This window comes from Zeugodacus cucurbitae, chromosome X (genome assembly GCF_028554725.1).
Source record: "Zeugodacus cucurbitae isolate PBARC_wt_2022May chromosome X, idZeuCucr1.2, whole genome shotgun sequence".
NCBI classification, from domain to species: domain Eukaryota; kingdom Metazoa; phylum Arthropoda; class Insecta; order Diptera; family Tephritidae; genus Zeugodacus; species Zeugodacus cucurbitae.
The window spans coordinates 10145001-10152500 of NC_071672.1; the positions used below are offsets into that span (position 1 = coordinate 10145001).

The window sequence follows — 7500 nt, forward strand, 5'->3', positions numbered from 1 at the left end:
CATACCCCCAAGATCCCTAATGTCCGAGTACATCGGGCATTCCGCTATGATATGCATCCAGTCCTCAGAGTGTGCCCCACATATACACTCCGGACTTCCGGAAAGGTTCCTTTGATGCAAAAATGCATTCAAAGGTCCATGCCCGGTAAGCAAGAAACCCAGACTCATACAGAATCTGAAGTCTGGGTTTTCCTCTACAAACCTAACATCCCGAATGTACTCGTAGGTCACCCGACCGCTAGGGCTATTGTCCCAACGGTCTTGCCACCTACTCCTAACGCTATCATATAGAAGCCTTTTGCTCCTTAGATAGCCCTCCCTCGCAACATCCTCATCGGAAATCCAATTCGACAGCAATGAGACACTTAAGCCTCTTCTTAACCTAAATGCAACAGCACGCTGTATAACAATCAGGTCAAGAGGAGGCGCACCTAACAACACCTGCAACGCATCTGTAGAAATTGTGCGACATACAGGCAAACAGGCAAGCATCAAACAACGTTGTATGGAAAGAAGTTTTTGGCGACCCCTGACCTTTGATGCTAATTCCCACCATATAGCGGCTCCATATGTGGCACAGGCCACAAATAAGCCACTATATATAGTGCGAACCGCACGACGTCCGAGACCCCAATCACTCCTTAACACGCGCTTGATCTTGCCGGCAATTCCTAACAATCGCTCCTCCACGTAAACCAAGTGAGGGTTGAAACACATCCTTTCGCCGATGGTCAATCCCAGATATTTGACTTGCGTCACATACCTGATATTGACCCCATTCATTCGGATAATCGGTGGACGAGCCGATGACAGTATGCCTTTCAAGAGCATTGTCACCGTCTTGTCAATCGATACTTCAACCCCCACACCTATACCCCAATTGTGAACAATTCCTAACAGTCGTTCACCCTTTCGTTCTAACTCCAATCGTGAACGACCGTCAACTAGGAGCAGAAGGTCGTCTGCATATGCACAACAACCACAAAGCGTTTCAAGTTGGCCAAGCAGAGAGTCCATCATTAGGTTCCAAATATATGGACCACAGATGGATCCCTGTGGGCAGCCCCGTTCTACCCTAATGTCCGCGCTACCATTCATTCCTACGATAGAGGCTTTTCTGTCCGAAAAGTAGCTCTGCCAGAGACTAATTTCCGGACAGCCAAGTTCCTCCAATCGTTGAATCACGCGATCCCAGATTAGGTGATCGAATGCCCCCTTGAAATCGACAAATATGCCAAGGACATATTTGTTGGCATTCTCCCGGACAGCACGCTGAACATACATCCAGGCGTCCTCTACACTACGTCCCTTCCTAAAGCCATACTGCCTATCCGACCTCAAATCCCGCGTTAGCTCCTGAAGCCGCTCCACCATAACCCTCTCCAGTACTTTACCCAGCACTGGAAGAAGACTGATGCCCCGATAAGATCGTGGATCACTCCTAATCTTATCAGGTGACTTCAGGAGAGGAACAACCCTAGCACTTTTCCACTCACGTGGAAAATACCCCTCACAAATGCACTTATCGTAAATGACCTCCAAGTATTCCGGAATGAACTTCCACAAGCTTTTGCACAACTCTCCGTTCAAACCATCAAGACCTGGGGATCGTTTAGACCTAACCAGGCTAAAGGCATATCCCAACTCCCCATCATCAAGTGGAGGAACCGGTACCTCTTGTGCAAGAGGTGCCAGCTCTTCAGCCCTAGGAAAGAATGCTCCTAACAGAACCCCTGCACACTCACTCCATGTTGATAACACAGTGTCATCAACACGAAGAGAAGTGATGTCCTCCCTCCTACGACCCCTACAAATCCTTAAGACCTGACCCCAGGGGTCATCCCTATGCTCATTAACGAACCCCCTCCACTCCTCTTCTTTGATTTTAATTAGCATGGCCTTATACTCATGCATCGCACAACTAAAATCGTTCCTAATCTGGGCCAACCTATCCGAATTTGACCGCCGAGCGCGTTGAAACTTCCGTCTCAATCGCCGGACAGCCCTCCTCTTCAGGGTTAATTCCTGCGTCCACCACTTTATTTTCCTAACCCTAAAATCCTTATATTTCTTCAACAACCTATCGTTCACTCCCCAGACCAATTCGTACAACCGAGCAATTTGCTCGTCCACCCCCAGATTTTCAAACTCACTAAGCGGTATGTCCAATACCGCTTCCCTAACACACTGTCCATATTGGTTCAAGTCGATACCAGAGGTACGCCATCGCCGCAATGGACTTGCATGCGTCGAGGGAGGGGAATTAGGAGTAACCATAATTTTAATCAAATTATGATCGCTCAATCCCCACCCTCCCATAATCTCCCACCTAAAACTGAACGCCCTATTTGCTGCCTCATTGATCAAGGACACGTCAATGTCGCTCCCCCCTCTAAGACCATGAAATGTGTACCACTCGCTTGGCTCATTTAGGATGTGGAGGCTGTTAGCGGCCATCCATTCGCTTAATGCCCGACCCCGAATGTGGCTCCGATATCTGTGCGCCCATCGAGAAAACTTGCTAAACCACATCGAGGACGTGGCATTCGCATCCATCCCTAGGATAAATGGGCTACCACTCGCAAGGAGTAGTAGGTTATCCATGTATCGCAGATAAGGCTCTATAGGTTCCCTAAACTTACAATACATGCTAGCAACCATCAGTCTACCGAACACCCCCTCTACAGAAACACATACACCCTCTTGTGACGAATCCAAAACTATGCAGTCATAGCTTGGGTCAGTCACAACTATTGCAGCATTACACCTAAGGTCCGTGTAGACCCTGAAACCCCCAGGAAGACCACTTACCATTCCAAAATTGGTGGCGTATGGCTCCTGGAGTAAGGCGATGCTGCACCCAGCCTCTATCATGCAACTCCCTAACTCGCACATAACTGCATAAGAATTCTGGCAATTTAATTGAAAAATCTCACCCATTAATGTCTGGCGAGAGCACGTCCGACAACCCCACAGTAAATCGGACAGGCAGCCGACATCATGAGATGTCCAGCTGGCCTTCCTTTAAATGCACAGTTGCGACAATGGGGGGCATTGACGCAACTGGCAGCCTTGTGGCCCTCCTGACCACACCTCCGACAGACGTCGGTCTTGGCCCTGCATTCTGCCACTCGGTGATCAAAACCCATGCACCGGAAGCAGCCGGTCACGGGACTATCCGCGCGGACACGGAAGGAGAACCACTTGACGTAGCACCTACCCGCATCCAGGAGGGTGGACATTAGTTTGTCCGTACCCTCTAGGACAACATTTGTCCTGCCATCAGTCGCCACCTTCCAGGGGCGACTGACCATCCTCACGTCCGTCTTTTTGGACTCTGGGCTGAACTCCCGAAGGTTCAGCCGAAACAGCTCCTCCATGAATTCTTCATGGGATATTTCCGTGTATACTCCCTGTACCACGACCCTGGGCCCCAACTTTTTATTGACGCTAACGTCCAACCCTACCTCACCGAATTTGGCGTTGCTCGCCACTTTCTCCCTCTCAGCAACAGAGGGAGTGCGTATCACTACGCCACCCCCCTTGATTGACTTCACATCATGGATACGAACACCCAGTGAAGGACCCACCTCCTTAACAACCTTATTTATGACTTCCTTTGAGGAAGTCACAGGAGCCTTGCTCCTCACCACAACCGACCAGGTTTCCACTGGTTTCCTCACCGTCGGCGCAATTGCCTCCAGCACGGGTGCTGGAGGGGCAGGCGCCGAGGGAGCAGCAGCAGCCGCCCCTGCTGTGCTTCGAGGGACGGAAGATGTCCCAATACCACTCTTCAAACCCTCAATTTGCCCACGAAGATGAGCATTTTCCGTCAGGACACTCATAAGGATCTCCTCATATTTAGAGGCGATCCCTACGAGTTCCTTCACTTTTGTGACTTCGAGGCTTTCCGCCCCGAACACAACCTCGTTCAACTGGGCTGTTACGGCTTTCATCGCCGTAACATGGCCCTCAACCCCAATAACACCCCCTTTACCCCCCTTGTTGCCCCCTACCTTGCTGTTTGGGCAACCTTGCCTGCTTCCACTGGCTCCGTCCTTCGCCGCCGTCTTCTGGTCTACGGCTGCTTTGGTTGCAACCGTACCCAGCTTCTGGAGTACCCCATCTGTACCGCTCTCTCCTGAGTTCGCCTGTGGTGGCGAACCTAGTCGCGCCTTCCTCTTGGGTGGGGGCCGTAAGGGTTGCCCCACTCCGTCCTCGTCCGTCGATGACTCCACCTGGACCATTGAAGGCCCGGAGTCTTCGCTCTCCGCTGGGGCTTTTGCCCCTCTCCTCCGTGGTGGAGGCATTTCTCCTACACAACACTAACGCACAATACAGACAACCGCACTTCCACTACCTGCACTGTACAAGGGTTTGTTAATGGCAGATGCCGCTATACCCGCACTGCTGGGAAATCCCACACTTCGTTCACTAATACACACTACGTTAATGGCCTAAGCCGCTATCCTTACACACTTTTGGGAATACACACGATGTGTATAATCCCTCACGTACCTGCTCACTGTGTCTATTTTCACAACAGGCTACCGACAGACCGGAAAAACCGAAAAATTTTATCACTTTCAGAAACACTGAAAAATACTTAAAAATCGCTTTTAAAAACTCGCAATGATGCGCAAACACGTCCGTTCACTTCGAGGTTCTACAAACGAGTGAGTAGATAGGGACAGTAGGAATCTCGTTAATCCATTCATGCGCGTCACTAATTAGATGACGAGGCATTTGGCTACCTTAAGAGAGTCATAGTTACTCCCGCCGTTTACCCGCGCTTACTTGAATTTCTTCACTTTGACATTCAGAGCACTGGGCAGAAATCACATTGTGTCAACACCCGTTAGGGCCATCACAATGCTTTGTTTTAATTAGACAGTCGGATTCCCCAAGTCCGTGCCAGTTCTGAATTGATTGTTAATTGATAATCGTTATAATTAAATAAGAATATATATCTTGCGATATAATTCTTATAAAATTTTAGCAAGAAAGTTCCACAATTGGCTACGTAACTACTATCCGGGGAACAAGAACCGAAATTCTCTATTTACCCAGAACGAGTACATAAACCATGGTATTGCTTCCCAATCAAGCCCGACTATCTCAATCTTCAGAGCCAATCCTTATCCCGAAGTTACGGATCTAATTTGCCGACTTCCCTTACCTACATTATTCTATCGACTAGAGACTCTTCACCTTGGAGACCAGCTGCGGATATTGGTACGGCCTGTTGAGAAGTTTGCGTAACCCCACCATAAATTTTCAAGGTCCGAGGAGAAAATATCGACACAACAGTAAATGTCATGCTCTTCTAGTCCATCTACCATATCTCTCTTCGAAAGACTTCCATGGTAGTACGACTATAAAACAGAAAAGAAAACTCTTCCGATACCTCTCGACGGCTTCTTTATGGTCGTTCCTGTTGCCAGGATGAGCACAAGGCCCATTTTTAATAACAAACGGATACTCAACAGGTTACGGAATTGGAACCGTATTCCCTTTCGTTCAAAATTATTCAAGTGTTTAATTACTATGAAGAAAACATAATAATTATATATTCTCAACAATTCATTAAAACTTGAAAATTTTCGGCTTTCGCCTTGAACTTAGGACCGACTAACTCGTGATCAACCACTGTTCACACGAAACCCTTCTCCACTTCAGTCCTCCAAGGTCTCATTCGATTATTTGCTACTACCACCAAGATCTGTACCAATGGCGGCTCCATGCAGGCTTACGCCAAACACTTCTAAGCACACCATTGTACCCTCCTACTCACTAAAGTTTCAAAATTTATAATCCAACCGAAATTGTATTATAAATCATGTACTTTAGCGGTAATGTATAGGTATACAACTTAAGCGCCATCCATTTTAAGGGCTAGTTGCTTCGGCAGGTGAGTTGTTACACACTCCTTAGCGGATTACGACTTCCATGTCCACCGTCCTGCTGTTTTAAGCAACCAACGCCTTTCATGGTATCTGCATGAGTTGTTAATTTGGGCACCGTAACATTACGTTTGGTTCATCCCACAGCGCCAGTTCTGCTTACCAAAAGTGGCCCACTGGGCACATTATATCATAACCTCAACCTTCATATCAAGAAAGGTGAGGTTCTTACCCATTTAAAGTTTGAGAATAGGTTAAGGTCGTTTCGACCCTAAGGCCTCTAATCATTCGCTTTACCAGATAAGATTATTTTACATAATATTTAAATGCACCAGCTATCCTGAGGGAAACTTCGGAGGGAACCAGCTACTAGATGGTTCGATTGGTCTTTCGCCCCTATACTCAATTCTGACAATCGATTTGCACGTCAGAACTGTTTCGGTCTTCCATCAGGGTTTCCCCTGACTTCAACCTGATCAAGTATAGTTCACCATCTTTCGGGTCACAGCATATATGCTCAAGGTACGCTCCAGTTAGAGGTATAAATAATAATAAATTATCATTATACATAACTATATGGAACGCCCCGGGATTGAATTAATAGTAAAATATTTCACTAAAAATTAATCCCATTATATAAAAGTTAAGTTAATTTCGCCATTAGGTTTAATATAACCCAATGACTTGCACATATGTTAGACTCCTTGGTCCGTGTTTCAAGACGGGTCCCGAAGGTATCCTGAATCTTTCGCATTGTTAATCATATAAATGCATACAATTAATATTAAAATCAATGATAATAATATTATTGTAAAATTCAAAAGAATTTAAGCATTATATATGTAAAATCTATCAACACTTTATCAAATCATCAGTATTTATTCTATGTTAATAAGCTAAAAGCAAATTAATTTGAATAAACTTAACACCAATGATCTTTTGATAAATATTTTATTATGTTAATAGATTACAATGTCCTTATATGAAAAAAATGCACACTATTACTATAATATTATAAATATCACAGTTATAATGATGAATTTTTCATAATGGATATTCAGGTTCATCGGGCTTAACCTCTAAGCAGTTTCACGTACTATTTAACTCTCTATTCAGAGTTCTTTTCAACTTTCCCTCACGGTACTTGTTTACTATCGGTCTCATGGTTATATTTAGTTTTAGATGGAGTTTACCACCCACTTAGTGCTGCACTATCAAGCAACACGACTCTTTGGAAATATCTTTCTAGTAATCATTAACGTTATACGGGCCTGGCACCCTCTATGGGTAAATGGCCTCATTTAAGAAGGACTTAAATCGTTAATTTCTCATACTAGATATTAAGATATTCCATACACTGCATCTCACATTTGCCATATAGACAAAGTGACTTAGTGCTGAACTATTTTCTTTTCGCTCGCCGCTACTAAGAAAATCCTTGTTAGTTTCTTTTCCTCCCCTCATTAATATGCTTAAATTCAGGGGGTAGTCCCATATGAGTTGAGGTTGTATAAAAATATTTATATTTATTTTATATTTTAGCTTTTTGCTATTTTAAAGAAACATACATAATTATTTCTTAACACCAAAATAATTT

At 45.3% G+C, this 7500-nt stretch overlaps 1 pseudogene; it reads right to left on the bottom strand.

The window, feature by feature from the left end:
- LOC128923371 (large subunit ribosomal RNA) overlaps window positions 1-7412 on the bottom strand; it is a 9318-nt pseudogene extending 1906 nt beyond the window's left edge.
- Between the last annotated feature and the right edge of the window lie 88 nt (window positions 7413-7500).